The 18,768-nt window shown below is 38.9% G+C and overlaps 1 long non-coding RNA gene across 1 annotated transcript; it reads right to left on the reverse strand.

The window, feature by feature from the left end:
• Nucleotides 1–697: 697 nt before the first annotated feature.
• Nucleotides 698–17,229, reverse strand: LOC107968539 (uncharacterized). The gene is made up of 4 exons (XR_010151522.1): nucleotides 17,098–17,229; nucleotides 6,805–6,923; nucleotides 3,704–3,843; nucleotides 698–1,018 (listed from the first exon to the last, which is right to left on the reverse strand). It is a non-coding gene; the product is annotated as an uncharacterized LOC107968539 (long non-coding RNA).
• Nucleotides 17,230–18,768: the final 1,539 nt, after the last annotated feature.

Consider the following 18,768-nt stretch of genomic DNA (forward strand, 5'->3'; position numbering starts at 1 on the left):
CAAGTTACTCTTCCTCTGCTGCTATACCTCAGTTTCCTCACCTGTATAATGGGGGTGAAACCGTTGCTTTCTACCTCTCAAGAGTGTCTTGAAGATTTATGAGACCAGTTTCCTAAAGCGTCGTGAACTTCTTGAGAAAAGAGACTGTGAAAAATAAAGCGTCATTTTTCATTTTGTTCTGGGACAGGACCCTTGAGGGGGTCCCTGAAAAAGAACAAATAGAGTCATTCTTACGGGAGACAAGAGAGAAATGTTCTCTTCTGACATCTCAAATTCAGCAGAAAACAAGATTGCTGAAGACCCTGGTGAAGTTTTGTCTTTAAAACACTCTTTGTATGCACTTTCCCCTGTGTTTGACATCCTGGTTTATTATAATATCAACTCTGCAGGTAACAGAGCACATGCTGTGTGTGTGTGTGTGTGTGTGTGTGTACATGTGTATGTTTGTGTGTGTGTGTGTGTGTGTGTAAAGGAGAGAGAAGGAGAGAAAGAATTAAGAATTAAAGGGTTTTGTAAGCAAACATGTTTGAGGAAATCCATCTTGGTTTATCTGAATTCCTGTGGAGTACCCATTTATAACAGCTTCTGGTGCTGCCTAGCTGTCTATTTGAAATTCAGAAAAGGTGCTTTGCTTTGGATGGCTTAATTTTTATTCTTCTTTCGGTAGAAGAAATAAAAGTTATATGGACCACCAGGAAAACATCGGTATTAAATATATTTCCATTCATGGTAATAGGCAGCAACTGCATGAAAATAAACATTTTTCTTCCTTTTTGATTCTATGATTATAGGGCACTGATAGCAGGCACTTCAGAAAGTAAATACAACTTTGCGAAGAAATAGTTTAGCAGGATTTTAAACTCCCTGTTATTCTTATGCTTGCCCCCTCCCCTGAGGAAGTACCCAAAGGCTGCTGTGGGTTTCCTGGGGTCTTCTGTGGTGGACTGGTACATTCTCTTTTTCTCTTTACTTCACTAACTGCTGAACTCTGAAGACTCAATTGTAACTCACCTTTGACCTGAAATGAGAAAAAGAACCATTAAGCCTTCTTTATATTTGACATTACAAGTACTGTAATGCCCCTTGGTTATTATCCAATCATGTAATAGAACCTTCAATGTTTGGTTTTCTTTCTTAATTTAAAGGATCCTAACACTGGACAGCTTGACAGTTCTGAGCCTGGAACTGCCCTGTTTAACAGTAGGGCCGTCTGATCTCCAGCTCCCTCTTCCCATGGATGGCCATCAGTACAACTGTTAATACACTTTGAACTCTACATGGGGCTTTATAGGTTATTGATAGCAGAGTGCCTGATTCTATCTGCTCGCCGCTCCTCCCCACCCTTCAAGAAAGGAGGTCGCCTGCATAACTCAGTTGGCAGCCTCAGGCAAGGACCCAGCTGCCCTGAGTGGGCCACTTGTCTTTCCTTCTCCCTGGGACATGCCAAATTTGTCATCACTCCGCTGCACTTTCTCCTCCTGCAGCACTAGACTATTGTGAGCATGCCAGGCTGCAGACATCCCGCCCAGTTCTAGAATCATATAATTTAAAGATTAGAATCAACCTCAGGGATCATCTAATGTCTTGCTATTCAAACCATGGTCCTTAGACCTGCAGCACTGGCCTAACCTCGGAGCTCGTTGGAAATGCTGATTCCTAGGACCCTTGCAAACCTAGTAAATTACTGTCTGTTTTTTCTCAAGATCCCCAGGTGATTTATAAGCACATTACAGTTTGAAAAGCACTGACCTAATTTAACATGCCTTCTGATTTCACAATTTTATTGAATTCTTGCCTGTGCAAAGAAATAATCTGGAACTCTAAAAATTCTGGTTTAATTTTTTTGCTGGGAAATATCTTGGGCATCACTTCCTCAGGTGATTATAATGTGCCTCTGGAATTTGGAAACATGGATAGATTTAAAGCAGTGGCTCTCAAAGTCTGGTCCCAGGACCACTAATAATAGTACCCCTTGTTAAAATGCACATTCTTAGGCCACCACCTAGACATAGGAAATCAGAAACTCCAGGATTGAGGCCCAGGAATCTGCGTTTTGACAAGTCCTCCAGGCTATCCTGAAGCCAGTTCCATAACCACAGGTTTAAGGAGTAAGAATGCCCCAACCCTCACCTGAGAAAAATAGCCCTAGACCTGCAATGTCCTGTAGCTATTTTAATAGCCATTCATTTAAATTAAATAAAATTAAAGACTTAGTTCCTTAGGTGAACTGGCCACATTTTGACAACTCAATAGCCACATGCCAACTGGCTGTCTATGGAGCATACAGAGTGGCTAGTGATTACACATGGGAGAATACAGATGTAGAACATCCTCATCATCATAGAAAGTTCCACTGGACAGTACTGATCTAGAATTTGGATTAGAGGAAGACAGACATTAACAACAATAATAACCATAACATAAACAAGAATAGTAAAAATAACAATTCCCAGTTATGGAGTGGTTAGTATGGGTCAGATATTGAACCAAGCCAACAGAGGACATGTCTCTTTCCCTTACTGATGTCCAAATTATTATCTAATTGTTGTTTTGGAGTCTATGAAGCATATTGTTGGGGTTGAAGATCAAAAAAGAAGAGCAGAAAGAAGAGAAGCAAGAAAAAGAGTTGCTTTCTCCATCAGTAAAAAGACTTATTTTGAGGCATTGGGTTGGCTTTCAAGTGAGAGAACCATTGATGGAATACAAAGAAAATGTCAAACCAGGATGGAGTTAAACCAGCAAAATATCACTTCTAGAACCTTTTCCTTCTGTCCAAGACTAGAATGTGCTATGGAGCACTAAACCCAAGAGTAATTAGTTAAATTGCCCATTTGGAGATCTCTTGGTTGGACCCTTTTGGAGCTTTGCATCCGGGGTTGAATCTTTCCTCAGTTAATCTCCTATAATAGCTGTATATCCACCTGTGACTAGGAAATACAATTGCTCTCCTTTTGTGCTCAATGTGGTATCACACAAGTCCACCTGCATTAACTCCCCTCCACTTGTCCCTCAGTTCCTTCCGCACGCTTCTGGGTTACTGACTCACCATGCCATGTGACAAGTCCACTCTGCCACCTCCTTTTGTTGCCAAAGCTTTTCCAACTCCTGGCATGCAGGCAGTCAGTTCATGCTCTCTGAGACCTTTGAGAGCTAAACATGCAACCATCAACATGGCAGCCCCTTCTCTCTGCTTCTGACCCCTATGCTCTGCTGATGACCCTTACCATCAAAGTTCCTTGGGCACAATGGCTGTCTTCCCTGGACGCTGGGAGGGCATGCATACCGCTGTCCATAATCCCTCATATCACCTTTGAGACTTGACCAGGCATTTGCAAGCCCCTTACCAAGACCCCGGGGTGAGGGATGAGGATGGAAATGGTGATACCAATCTAGAAGCCGCAGCTGTTATAGAAGTGGTGATCCACTTGGGCTTCTGCTGAGACTCAGCTTTACCAAGCCCCCTGATTTTCATTACTAGTTAGGGAGCTTAATATCTCCTTTGTAGAACTGAGGCTTCTCCACAGATCAAAAGGTTAACTCAAAGGTCTCATCAAAGTAGCCCCTTCCATTATAAACAGTATGTCTGTCAGAAAGGCAAATTCCTGTCTCCCCCTAGAAGGCACAAACCTCTGGAAAGCCCCCAGGGTACAATTTCCCAGCCTCCAAAAATCAAGGTTTGGTCTTGATTACACTGGCGTTTTACCTTTTACCTTCCACTCATCCACTTTTCCTTCTCCATTTTATTTTGCCTTTTCACAGTGAGAAGTGAAGAGGAGTACACAGGGGAAGTGTGGGGGCAAGGCAGCTTCCAGGCTCCCAGGAGAAAGTAACGATTGCTCCTACCTGTGAATAGAAGAATACGTGTCAACCCTTCCATCGATTTCTATATGCATTTTATCTTCTGTTCCATGTGCCCATCTCCTGGGCGCTTAGTAACAGACTCATAGAAGTTTCAAGCTGAAAGAAAGAGTTCTTCTAGCTCAGTGGATTTTCAAATGTGCTTTAGTGGCAAAAATCTCCCTTCTAACAAAACTTTACACAGACGCCTAACATATAAAGCAGAATAAAACAATGCTTATCTGTGTAATAAACGCCATGTACTCTGTTAGGTGTTTTGCATGCATGATCTCATTTGTTCCTCTCTACAGTAGTAAGGGGTTGAAACAAGGAGGGTGGGTGAAGCCCTCCCCCTACTCACTCTCCCCAGGACAGTCTGTTGGGCTCTGTTTAAATCATTGATCTGGCCCAGCCCTCATATCACACATGAGGACTCTAAGGCTAAGAGAGGTTAATCCACTTTTAGAAAGTAACTGTTTGACAAGCCTAAAACTAAGGCTCAGGCCTTTCAGCTACCCATTCTACCTTCTTTTGGTTGCCCCACAATGCTTTTAATAGAGGTTGTTCAGGTCCTCAGTTAGAAGCTCTCACAAATAAACAGTTCCTTAGCTATGAAACTGGAAGCTCTTGACAAGATCACCCAAAATCATAGCTATGAAACTGGAAAATTCTTGACAAGATCGCCCAAAATCAACTAGCTACATAGTGCTGACTTTCTTTTCTTTCTTTATCCCATAAGATAGGTTGCCATAGAGTCTTTAAGCTTTAGGATTCGAGGAAAATTTGTAGGTGACTGTTCCTGTAACTTGGGGTAATTGTCAATTTTTTTATTTTTATTTTTTTTGAGATGGAGTGTCACTCTGTAACCCAGGCTGGAGTGCAGTGGCATGATCTTGACTCACTGCAACCTCCACCTCCTGGATTCAAGTGATTCTAATGCCTCAGCCTCCAGAGTAGCTGGGACGACAGGCACGCACCACCATACCTGGCTACTTTTTATATTTTTAGTAGAGACGGAGTTTCACCATGTTGCCCAGGCTGGTCTCAAACTCCTGGCCTCAAGTGATCCACCTACCTCAGCCTCCCAAAGTGCTGGGATTACAGGCTTGAGCAAATGCGCCTGGCCAATGTCAAAATTTTTGACTGAAAAATTTGCCTTGAGCTACAGACAAACTTTGGGAACCCTGAAAGTCTCATCAAACACTTTCACCTATTTATAAAATGTTAATACTTTCCTTATATACGCTAAATCGTATACTCTATGGAAAACTTTCCATTTGCATTTACTATGCTAAGTGTCTGGCATGCACTATCTAATTTGTTCCTTACTACAACAATATGAGAAGGTAGAATTACTTCCCCCATCTTACTGATGAAATAACAGAGGTTCAAAGAGACGTTCACGGTCAAAGACATGTGGCCAGTAAGTGAGATGGAGGTAGATTGTCTGGCTGTTGCTAATTTCGATATGCTGAAAACTGGGATACTCAGCTTCTGAAATGTTATCTGTATGATCCTCATTTAAAGCAGTGGCATAGAATGCCAAAGGGGAGCTTTCCTATTCCCTCCATCTTTACCCATGCCATCAGTTCTGCAGAATCAACACACTGGTACCTTGGATAGATAGTCTACATTGCTTCAACAAGGAGCAACAACTTCTGCCATCTCACTTTTCTATGACCTAGACTTGCAGCTTCAAGTTGGATGAGGAATAGTGAGACTACTCTGTCCTCAGACTGAATGTCAAGCTGAGCCTCTTTGTCATGAAGGATATCATTTCTATGGCCAGGACTGGCTCATTAACAGGTTTAGAAAAAGAAACACCATAGGCATTGGTAGGGAACTATGTATAGCCAAAGAATTGGAGAAAGCCACTGGTTATAACAAAGCTTATAGGCAGGTGTTCAACTAATGCATGGCAACAGGTAAGGAAGAGACTCAGTAACTTTAAGAACTCTTTTAGAGCACATTTTTATATATGATTCAAAGTTGTCCCCCCTCTTGATCCCACATCCCTTTGTAGTTTTAACAGTTTTTCTGCTCCCCCTGACTACAAAATACCCAGAAAGAGTAGTCTATGCTCACCGACTACAATTCTTTTCCTCCTCATCTCTCAAGAGAGTTCAAAAACACACTTTAATCAGATTTTCATTATCTACTTCTGCTCTTGTCAAGGTCATCAATGACTTTTACACTGCTAACCCAAACATCAGTTCTCAGTCCTCAACTCTAGCAGATCTCACAGATTGGTCATTCCCACTTTGAGACTCTCTCTTTACTTGGCTTTCAAAACCTCATTCCCTCCTGGTTTTCTTCCTACCTCCTTGGCCACTCTTACATGATGCTCCTTTACTCATTCTGACCAATGTCTTCAGCCTCTAAACCTTAACATGTACTAGGAATCAAATCTGAAAACTATTCTCTACCTACACTAACTCTAGGTAGTCTCAAGAAATTCACCAATATACTGATATCTCCAAAATGTATATCTCTAGTTTGGAATTGGTATTTATTTTTCATTTCCACCAGAATATGTAATAGAAATTTCAAACTTAACAGAAACCAAACTCCTGGTGCCCACTCTATCCAAACTGTAACCTTCCCCATCTTAAAAAATGGCAACTCTGTTCTACAAGTTGCTCGGGAAAGAAAAAGGAAGAAACAACCTGACACCATCTTTAATTCCTCTCATTCTATCATAGACCACAGTCAGCACACTGAGAAAGTCTAAAGGTTCTGTCTTGAAGATAAAGTTGGAATCTGACTAGAGTTGCCCCTTGGTATGTGTGGACGATTGATTCCAGGACCCCTGCAGATACCAAAATCCATGCATACCCAAGTCCTGCAATTGGCCCTGCCGATCCCTGTATTGGATAATTTAGCTTTCTGTATGTGTGGGTTTTGCATCTCATGAAAACTGCCTTTTGTTGAAAAAAAAATCCATATATAAGCAGACCAAGTGCCCACCTCTCCTGCAGTCATTTCTCAAAGGACTTGATAATTTTTCTTTACTCCACAAACATTCGTGAAATACTTGCTCCTTCTCAGGCATCACAAGTACAGAGATGACGGGATGTTTTCTCTTCCTTCAGTGCAGGGAGATTGAAGAGACAAGAGAATGGAGAAAAACACTTGGGTTGAAAATCAAACTTTGATATAGAATGTTTAATGTGATTAAAAAGTTTGCAAACAGTAGTTTTTGTTTTATTGTTTGTTTGTTGTTTGTTTGTTTTTGAGATGGAGTTTCACACTTGTTGCCCAGGCTGGAGTGCAATGGCATGATCTCGGCTTACTGCAACCTCTGCCTCCCATGTACAAGCGATTCTCCTGCCTCAGCCTCCCAGGCAGATGGGATTACAGGCATGTGCCAGCACGCCAGGCTAATATTTGTATTTTCAGTATATATGGGGTTTCACCGTGTTGGCCAGGCTGGTCTCAAACTCCTGACCTCAAGTGATCCGCCCACCTTGTCCTCCCAAATTGCTGGGATTACAGGCATGAGCCATTGTGCCCAGCCTTTTTTAAAAAAAATATAGTTTAAGCTACCTTTCCTCATTTCAAAAACAGTGAAGTTAGCTTTGTTTGCCTTTTCTCTGTCATGACTTCTGGAGAAAAGAGAAACTGACAACGTGTGCATCTTCAAGCGGAAGAGATTTTTGGTTCAAGGGTGGTATGGACCAAATGTAATAAAACTTCCCTGGCTTGGCCCAAAGATAGACCCAGGAAAATCTATGAGGAAGTATAATGACATCACCAGCACATAAAATAACTCCATGCTTCTGTGACATTCCTCATATTTGTGATCCTAATCTCTCACCAGTTAAGAATGACACAGTTTACCAATAATGCCTTCCACTTCCTCTTATCCAGAACAGGAAATGTCCATTTTTTCACACCGATTATACCCTGAGCTCAAGAACAGCCATAATTGCACAGGTGTTTTTACCTCTTCCTAGGACTGAAAAGGTTGAATATATAACAAAGTTTTGTATTTCTATCTCTCAGGGTCCTATGGTAACTAGTAGACCAAATCACCCATGAAAGGGAAATGTATACAGTCTGAAATTTGCCCCCTTCCATACACGAATGAAAACAGGTGACAGCTCATCAACACTGGGCACAACATCTTATGGTTATGCATTACCCATGCACACTCCTCGGCAGCAGGGAGGCTGTGGATTGGTAACACACTTGCTGTGCAAAGGGATCTGCCTGTGGTCTGGAGACAGCCATGAACAGAGCTCTGGAGTCTTAGAGGAAAATTTACAGCATACAAACCAGTGCCCAGATGAGCTCTTACCACATGTGCAAATGCAGAATGAAGGGACACTGGAGTCACATTTTGGTGGCACACACCGCCCTAATCTCTCTACTGTTTACACTGAAGTTTTTTATGCAGGTTTGCATCCTTGATTGATTGATTGATTGATTTCTGAAGATGCCTATGATCTTTAATCCATGGAGAAAGAGAGAGACAGAGAGAGAGAAACAGGAGAGAAAGAGTGAAACAGAGGGGCTGTCCAGAGACACGGCAGGGGAATTTTTATTGCTTAAAATAGGAAGGTGGTGATTATTTTTATCTTAACTTCACATGGTGCTTGCTTCACCTGGGGCCGTCTTCCCTGAGTGTTTGAGAGAGAGGGCTGGAGGGATTCTGTCCTCCTGGCACTGCTGCCCCACCAGCCGGAGCTTCCTGCTTGCTTTTAACCTGAATGGGTTAACTTCATAAAACGGCAGCTCTTTATTCCAGCCTGAGATTTCCCATCATACTTTAGGGCCAGCGAACCGTCCCTTCTTTGATGGCACCTTTTGGCTCCACAATAGAAGCCAATTTGTTAGACTTCTTTACAGGTCAGGGGCTGCGTGAAGATGTGGAGGGCGCAGCAGTGGGCACTGGAAAATGAAGTTGTATTCGCTTGGCAAATTATACGTCTGCTGCACTTTATGGGCCCTGATTTCCTTCCCTCTCCTTTCCCCTCACTCTCTCTGCCCCCTCCCCATTCCCTTGGCTTTCCTTTAAACTGAGGAAGCGTGTATGTGAGATATCGTCACATATCCAGTTAATGTAGGTTAATAGATTGATTCCAGTGACACGGATCATAATGAACAGTAAATTGTTTTATCTCTTAAGTCTTATTTGGTCAGCCAGGAAAACATATGAGGTAATATGGCTTGGACTAAATGGACCGTATAATAGATCTCCTTCTAAAGAATCAGGACAGGGTGACAGCACCTCTTATGATTAATGAAAATAATAATGGTCCTGAAATTGAAATTTTTCTAATTTTTTTTCCCTTCTCCTCTCTTGACTGCCACCAAAAACTTCAGCCAGGAGATGATTTGTGTACAATAACTGGCTCTGACTTCTTCTTCAGCTAAGAATACACATTTAGGGAAAGGGGAAAGGGACGGAGGGAAGCAAAGGAATGAATTGGTTTATAGAATTCAAAATGTGCCACTCAGAGGGCTAGAAGAGCCTTGGTGCCAATTTCTTTTCCATAGAGTTTTACTGGAAAGCCTTCACATACAGCATGAGAATTTGGGTTAATATCTTTGGCATCAGATATGTTAGAGGTGAGTCAGATTATTCACCTGGATTAAAATCTATTCTGTCTTTAGATGTTTTCTGAAACTACATCTTTACCTCCATTTCTCCTTGGGCAAAAGAGTTTTGTTGTCTTCCATATCTCTATATCAAGGCCTCTGTCTTCTCACTTTCTCAGAGAAAACAAGTGCATTTCTCAATTTCGCATGGAGTGGTACTTTGAAACTCTTTGGGAAGAAAAGGGAAGGAGGGATATTTTGATTGTTTATCAACAGACACAAAGGCATTACCCCTTTTGAAGGAAAAAATGACACGTTATCCTGATATGTTCTGTACCAAGAGACTTGCTCCAGTTGCAGATCATGAGGATCATAATGAAATTTGAGAAGGTTCCTGTTCCTTGGTAAGAGAAAAAATAAGGAGATCCAGTGAAAAGAGTAGGACCTGCAGCTTCCACTTGAATAAGGACCATTACCTTCGAGTCATTTCTTCCACACTGCAGGTCACATATCATTTGGACAGCAGCCTGAGCAATGTGTTCAGGCTGTTTGAGGTGGAAGTGGCATACAAAACTGAGGCTACCCATCTTTCTCTCAGACTCTGTTCAAATTCTGTTCAAATTGATTTCCTAAGAATTTGTCTTGCACAATCTTAAGTACTTGCTTGTAGAAATTCTTCATGGCAATACAATCTATTCTATTGGGTTTTGCCAAAGCAAAATAGAAAATCGTGGAATCAGGCAATACCAACAGGTAAAATCTTTCATTGCAAACCTTTGAGGAAATGTTGCTTTGGCAAAACACTTGCTTACCTGTAGAGAATACAAATAAGACAGTGACGTAAATCCTATATAGACAATTATTTAGTGTCTCTTTGAAATCAAGCCTACTTCAAATAACTCCTGAAATTGCTTCATTGAAATTTTTACTTTTCTACCAGTTATCATTGCAAGATGTAAAACTAACATCTCCATTCATTTATAAATAAAAAAAGAACAAAAAATTTAAATGTATCAAAAAAATATGTTTTTAGTATATTTATAGTTCAAAAAAGCAGATTGCAAAATAACATATGACATGATTCTCTTTGTGGTTACAAGCTTATGGTTATCTATCTTTATATATCTATATATAATTCATATCTGTATACTTATATTTAAATGAGATATACATGCTTCTCTTTGTCACATCATGAAAAAATGAATGATCAAACATTTAACTTTCGTCACTTTCTAAGAGATGAAATGTTGGAGGTGGAATGAGAAATTATAAATTTTCTCTGTAATTTTTGGCGTATCACTATAAGCAATTATTACTTTTGAAATAAGGTAGAAAATCATCAGGCTAGGCTTGATGGCTCATGCCTCTAATCCCAGTGCTTTAGGAGGCCAAGGCGGGAGGATCATTTGAGGCCAGGAGTCTGAGACCAGTCTGCATCACATAGGAGGGCTCCGTCTCTACAAAAAAATATATATCTATACACACACACACACATATATACACATATGTATATATACATATATATACACATATATATACACATGTATATATATACATACATATATACACATGTATATATATACATACATATATACACATGTATATATACATACATATATACACATGTATATATATACATACATATATACACACACATATGTGTATGTGTATATATGCATACATATATACACACATATGTGTATATATGTGTGTATATATACATGTGTATATATGTATATATGTGTATATATATGTGTGTATATATATGTGTGTATATATATGTGTCTATATATGTGTATATATATGTGTGTATATATATGTGCATATATATGTGTGTGTATATATATGTATATATATATGTGTGTGTATATATATATGTATATATATATATGCCAGGCATGGTGGTATACATGACTATAATCCTAACTACTCAGGAGGCTAAGGCAGCAAGATCACTTGAGCCTGGGATTTCCAGGCTGCAGTGAGCTACGATTGCCCCACTATACTCCAGACACAGCGACACCCTGTCAGAAAGAAAAGAAGGAAAGAAAGAAAGAATTGATTTAGAAAAGTGGACAATATTTTTTTAAGAAAAGAGCCTCTTGAACTGTGTTTGAAAAGTGCTTATTTTTTTGAACGCATTTGGTGAATTTTCCTTTCCGGTGTATTTCTTGATATTCAATAAGAGCACACGGTTACAAAATAAATTTGATCTGCCTTTAACAAATGCGCTGACCTGTTATGCATTCCAGTGTGCTGTTTTTATATCTATTATTGCAGTTTATCTGTTTCGTCTGTCTCTATAAATATATTTGGGATATTTATTCCTAATCCTTTTTTAACAAAGAAGTATTTTTTAAAATTTTATTATTTTGTAGACAAAATCTCTACTACTTGAAGTTGGAAAAATCTAAATTGCCTGGGAATACAAAGTATACTTAATAGGAAGTGACTCTTGGACCTAAAATAAATGCTATGAATATTTTGTAGATGGTTTGGAGCTGGAACTAATTCATATTCGTCTGAAGTGCTCACTGTTCAGCCTTCATGAAGCCACAATGAGAGCTACCCTATTTGAGAAACCAAGTTGAAGCCTGGAAACTAAAAGGAAGTTCTTAAGTTAAAGGTTGAAATCTTCAAACTAAAATTGTCATATATATTCTTAATTTCAAGTAGAGATGATAGAATTGTTTATGATCCATGATGCTTGATTGCATTAAACAGCTTGGAAACTATCTCATCCCAGAAGTCATTGTACAACGTGGTAGAAAATGTCATTAAGTGCCATAACATCCAAGTAGTTTGTTGGAGAGGCAGAATCTATTCATTTTAGTTCATGCTTCTAGACATCAATATAGCTTCCAAATGATCCCAAATATTGTTTATTCAACTGAAATGTTTCTTTCCTTCATTTTTTGTTATGAAATCAAAACATCCATACTGGTTTTTAATTAAGCTCCTACCTGTTAATGTGTACAAACCTTTCTCACTTGGGCTTTCAATCATTTATATGGTGCATACTGAAAAATCTCAAGGATTGATTTTTGAGAAAGTGATAAAGAGGAATTGATAGATACCTTGGATGTCTATTTGAAATTGATATCTTAAATTTGAAAAACCTCAAGGGATTAAACTTTTGCTGCATCCTTGACATCAAATTTTAAAACATTTAACGACCATTGTCTTTTGTTTTGGCATTCCCTGCGGAGTAGTCCAATATTTATTTTTAACCATCCAAGGTGCATAGGTAGAAAAAACAGGAATGAGATTTTATTTATAATGGCATACATTTGTAAACATCCAGAGGATTTGATTCACTAAATTTGTGTGTGTGTAACAAAGTACAGTTAATCAAGTCCTCTGGACATGTGCCTGTGTGTGTGTGTGTGTGTATGCTATTTAAGAGAAAGAGGATAAAATCAATCAATAAAATTATATATATACTAATTATGATTTTGTTAAAAACCAAACACACACATAGAATAGGAATTAGGAAAGACAGTAATCATCCCCAACTGTTAGGATTAAGGATTAGATTTAGGGGTAAGAATTTTTTTCTTTTTAAATACATGTCTGCATCCTATACATTTTTAACATGCTCATATTACTTGCATGACTATGAAAACAATAATAGCTAATCGTCCCTATGTGTCAGGGACTGGTATCAATACCTTACATAAACTAACACTTAATTTTCATAACCACTCTTTGAGATAGTATTATTTTTACCTAGATGTAGAAATTAGGAAGTCTAGTGTCACAGAGGTTGAGTAACTTGCTCAAGGTCAGATAGCGATAGCGGGCACATGCTGGAGCCAGGTACATACTGGTATGTGATGGAGCCAGGATTTGAACCAGCTTGCCTGGGTACAAAGCATGCGCTTTCAGTACACTTTCTAAATAAAATAGGTTGTCCGAACGCATTTTTGTGATTATATAGTCATTTAAATGATATTACCAAGGAAGATAACATTAGCTCCGGCAAACCGAAGTGTAAGATAACTAAATCTGAATAAAAACAAACACATTAACATACTTCTGATGTCAAGGTTCAGAGTTGTTTAATTTTATATAATTTAATTTTCTTTATCCTAATTGTAGACTGTGCTGACATGTTTATGATGGGCAATTTTGACCTTCTGGTTTCACGCTCGAAGAGGACATGCTATTAAAGTCTGGGCTCTTGTAGCTGTGTCTCTATGGCATCAAATAAAGTAGTGGTTTTCTGGTTAAAAGATCAGTGTGGATAGACTAAATATTCCAAATGCCCACAGGAAACAATTTCTTACTGCATCCACCGAATTAACTATATAGTTGTTGAATCTTTACTTCAGTTCAAAATGCGCATGGTCATTAAAGAAAACAAATACCTGCTTTACATATGTTTGCTCTTATGAAAAGAGCTTAGTTCAAAGAACAAAAGCTCTAGCCATATAAGACAGTAACTGCATGAGCCTATTGGCACCTAGTTTTCTCTTGGCAGATTCCCTTCGAACTCTAAAATTCTAAATTTAAATAAGCACCCCCCTTCTAAAATATTTATGTATATGTAAAAATATATATGTTCCACTATCTGGAATTTTATACACACACAAACGCACACACACACTCCACTATTTGGAATTCTAAGCAAATAGAATAAGCAGTAGCTGCAAACCATGCTCTCACCTCCTACCTAACCCAAGGTTATGCTCTTGCCTGCTCCTCTGCCCTACCCATGAGGTACCCAGTACCTCCCGTGGTGCCTCCTTCTGAGCCCTAGGAGCTTTAGGGTAATTATCAGGGCACGTTCTTAGACCCAGTCTTCTTCTCTGACTACCTGCCCAGAGGATGCAGAAGACCAGGAAACTCAGCCTGTTCTTTTGTCTTTCTGTTGTCCCACACTGCTCAGTTCTTTCTACCCTTGGCTATTTTGTTCTGATCTCTGCTCTACCTGGTATTATTTCTTCTCTATTTTCTTCCAGATCTTGCCCATTTATACTTCTGTCCCCCTTTTCTTTCTGCTCTTGGAGAAAACAAATAAATTTTATTTTTAAAAAAGCTAGTTACGTTTGATTATCATATGTAGTCCTTATCTGTATCTGGGAAAAGGCAAGCTATACATTTTTTAAGTTAAGCTAATCATAATGAAAAATAGCATCGACAACCATTGAAGGTCTTCTTGTAAGTGTACTAAAAGAGCTCTGGAAAATTTCTATAAAACTTTTATCCTCCTTCTTCTCTAATTCTACAAATTTTCTTTAAATACCAAAAGCACAAATAACTTCACAGATATCTCTTATTACATATGTCTATCGATGTTGCAACAGAATTGCTCAGAATTTCAACCATTTGTAGGTTTTTTTTTTTAGCTAGCCTGGGAGCCTATGTGCATTTAAGCATTTTCTAAGGAATTCTCTGTTCTAGATTTCAAAGATGCTAATATATTCTTTTAGCAATCCCTAAATTTTCAACAATAAACTCACAGCTTTGCAGATTCTCATTCTGGTTCTTGGAGAGAATGTATGTCTTTACATACTTGCAGATTCATGTGTGAAACTTCAGATTAGCCTTCGGGAGCCTTGTGTTAATTAAGAAAGGGAAATCAATGGGCCTGTGAATCCACCTTTTCCTGGGGTTGATTAAAATCCAAGAAGAAATTAAGACCAAGCTAAACAGAAAAACTACATGGGTGGGAGAAATATTTACCATGTATACACAACTCTCTCTCAAGCACACATAAAATACATTTTTTTTATTGAAGAAAAAAGATATTAAAAAATCCAGTGACTGATTTTGCTTCTTGAACCAAATCAAATATTTTTCTGTCCGAGCTCTCATAACTGCAGCCTGCAGAGGTCACGGCCTCAACTTTCTCCTTCAGATGGTCTGCGAGTGGAATGTCCTTACCATTAAGGCTCCTTTTGTTTTCCTTGGGAGGGTTTTGCTTACACTGGCAAGCGGCTGAGACGAAGCAAGGTTCTCTAGACTCTGTTTATTAGGTTTTTATCTTCTTATCAGAGTCTTCCTTCTTAAATCATGTCAGCATTTTACCACTCTTCAGGGATTCCTGGTGTTTTATTGTCTATGAACTGCTTGGGGGGTGGTCAGGGAGGGAGCTCGCCTAACAAATATAACATTTATAGAATAGTAGAACCAGAGAGGACGCCGCGCTCACTCATTATTCCCACACTCACCCGACGTTTCCTCTCCCCCTGCCGGTGAGGAGCCCCCGGGAAGCCCCTTGCCAGCTCAGCCCACGCTTATTTGTCAACGAAGTGACATGGCTTCTCTGTGGACAACCTGCTTTTCAGTTATTTTGAGTGGCTCTTTAAGCCCATATGTACTTGCTTAAGCCATTTTCAATCATCCAAAGAGACCATCGGGTGAGTGGGCGATCGCTTTGAACTTGAGAACATTATTGGGTTTCATTCGCAGATGTAATCTGGATGTAGGGGGTCCGTTTCTATACCTGCTTTTCCTACCACATCGGATTCAGACTTTAAAATAGCCTCATGCCAAAGTGTCCAAACTTCGTAGTCTAAGCACAAGATTCGGAGGGAAGGTGAGAAAAATTGCCTAGCTTTAGCTAAGGCAGGGTTTTTATGGGGCAGTGGAGGGAGGTGGCCGGAAACCAGGAAGACAAGAGGAATGCTCACTGCTGGGAAAGTGAGTCATCTCTTTTCCCTTTCATTGCTACCCACATGACTCATCATAGTATTATGTTTTTAACCATAGGCTGATTATGTCTAGTCACATGTGTTTAAAACAAGTTCTAAAAATAAGGTTAATTAGGAAAAAAACACCTTGTCAGAAAAAAAAAATCCACATCTTTTCATTGAGGTCATAAAGTGACTTTATTGTTATTAATATATATTGGTTTCAAAAGTGGTAAAAACCGTAAGACAATGGCAATAAAACAACTCCTAAAGAGGCATGAGGTTCTAAGGCAGTATATTATGCTGATATGCGAATTCTTATAGATATAAATTAATTTTATTTATTAGGTTGGTGCAAAAGTAATTGTGGTTTCTGCCATAAGCTCATATAAGATGAGAGTTTGATCTACAAGGGGAGATTATAGTTATTAAAGAGCATTAAACTGCTTTCTAATGTTCATCTATCCTTTCAAAAAATATTTATTGAGTGCTTACCTGTGTGAGGCATTGTTTATCTTGGAATCCCCAGTCTACAGGGACATGGGAATAACTGCCTGGTGTACACACCGGTCTATGTACTCTTGTCTTAGTGCACTGTCCCGGAGAATACACAATTCTCTTTCTAGTGATGAGTAACTGTTTACTCCTACTCTTTGTTAAGACCTCAGGGTATGTATGTTCAGTATTCCATGGTAAGGAAGTGTGAATTCGATGGAGAATCACGTGGGTTTCTTTTTTATTTTTTTCCCTCTAATGAATCTTGAATGACATTTTTTTTGCTTTAAGAGCATTTTCCCTACTTATTAAAGCAATAAGTTCTTGTGGAAAAGTGCTTAACATAACAGTTTCACGGCCAGCTTTCCCTTCCAGCTGATAACATCGCAGAGAAAGACGAACACAAGACTTGGAGATTTGGGACTAAATGCTAACATGATTTTTTAGATAAAAATGAATAGTAATAAAACAAGTTTGAAATTTTATCACGAAGACTTAAGTGCATTTTTCAACTGAGTTTCTACTGAGCTTTTTTTTCCCCCTCAATTCTCTAATCGCTGCAACTCAAATCTGAGGGACTTACCGTCTTCACTAATCCATCACTTGAGCTTCATTTTCATGATTTTCTGTGACTTGAGTACTCCACCTATTTAGGTTTCCCCATACTGCCTCAGCATCAACATAATTTCACCTTCATAATTGATTGATTGTACCTTTCACAGAGAAAAATATGAATAAAGGCCTGGATTTTACTAGAATGTAAAAGATAATTGCTAATATAATAAAACACTTGATAGGACTACTGCTCTCATGATGTTTAACCTTCCAAGGCTTTCTAAACTTAGTAAAATTATATTAGTCATCTCCTTGTTGTTACTATTATAATAATTTCTTAAAGATACGATGGTTGACTCAGGGTTATTCATTTTTTCGCCATTCATTCAGCTAGCATTTATTTATTAGCTGCTGTCTTCCAGACTTAGTGTCAGGTATTAAAAGGAAGAAGAACTAAACGTAATACTTATTTTTGTTATGAGCTCCTACTTGAGTTTCTTAAAGTTTGATTAGCATGTAAAGAAATATTTACAATACAGTAGATAGGAGCTATATGGCATCACAATGGGGAGAGCCATGGATATTTCGAAGACCCAGTCAAGTGGAAAGTTAGGTTCCAAAGAAAAAGTAGGAATTTAGGGGAGGAGTTCATATTTCAGGCAGAGAAGTGTTAGGCTTGGGCATAAGGAAAAGAATGTGCAGGAATTGCCCTGGGGAAGGCACAATTTCCCAGTAGCTGGCAGGTATTGGAGGAAGTGATTGAGGGGATATTAAGGGTTAGGATACCGTTTAGTAATGAAGGGCCCCTGTGCCCTGCAAGGAGATTTGTGAGGTTCACCCCATCCCTCTGCATCCACCCCAGTGAAATCAATTTTCAGACTCTATGTGTTCAATTAGCCTTATTAATTACAAACATTTTACTGCTTTTTGAGTTTAGCCAGGCACATGATCATATCCATTTTATCTGTTACTATTTTGTTAAGCCATTGCTTTTTTATCTAGGTTATAAGAATAAGACAGTGAAAACTACCCTTCTATAATACAACCAAGTGCAGCAGTCCCCGTTTATCCACAATTTTGTTTTCCGCAGTTTCACTCACCTGTGGTCAATGGGGGTCTGAAAATAGGACATCACTACCTGTGTGCTTTGGGGCCATTATTAAGTCAAAGAAAGGTTAATTGAACACAAGCACGGCAACAACAGGACAGTCAATCTGATAACAGAGATGGCTACTAAGTGAGTCATGGGCAGAGAGTGCAGACAGCCGGGATCTGCTTCTCCAAGAAATGATTCATGTCCCACGTGCGACGGAGCAAGATGGCCTAAGATTTCATCACACTCCTCAGAATGTGGCACAATTTAGAATTTATGAATTGTTTATTTCTGAAATTGCTCATTTACGTCACAATGCCTATAGCTATGCATCCCTTTATCTCATGACATAGACATTTTATCATTTCACATCATCACAAAGAAAAGGGTGAGTACAGTACAGCAAGATATTTTGAGAATAAGAGAGAGACCACATCCATATACCTTTTATTATGTCATATTATTGTCGTTCTATTTTACTGTTATTGTTGTTAATTTCTTATTGTGCCTAATTTATAAATCACACTTTATTATAGGCATGCATGTATAGGAAAAAATATAGTGTATATAGGGATAGTGTATATATGTAGATAGTATGTAACTATC

The sequence above is a fragment of the Pan troglodytes genome, chromosome 16 (assembly GCF_028858775.2).
Source record: "Pan troglodytes isolate AG18354 chromosome 16, NHGRI_mPanTro3-v2.0_pri, whole genome shotgun sequence".
Lineage (NCBI taxonomy): Eukaryota > Metazoa > Chordata > Mammalia > Primates > Hominidae > Pan > Pan troglodytes.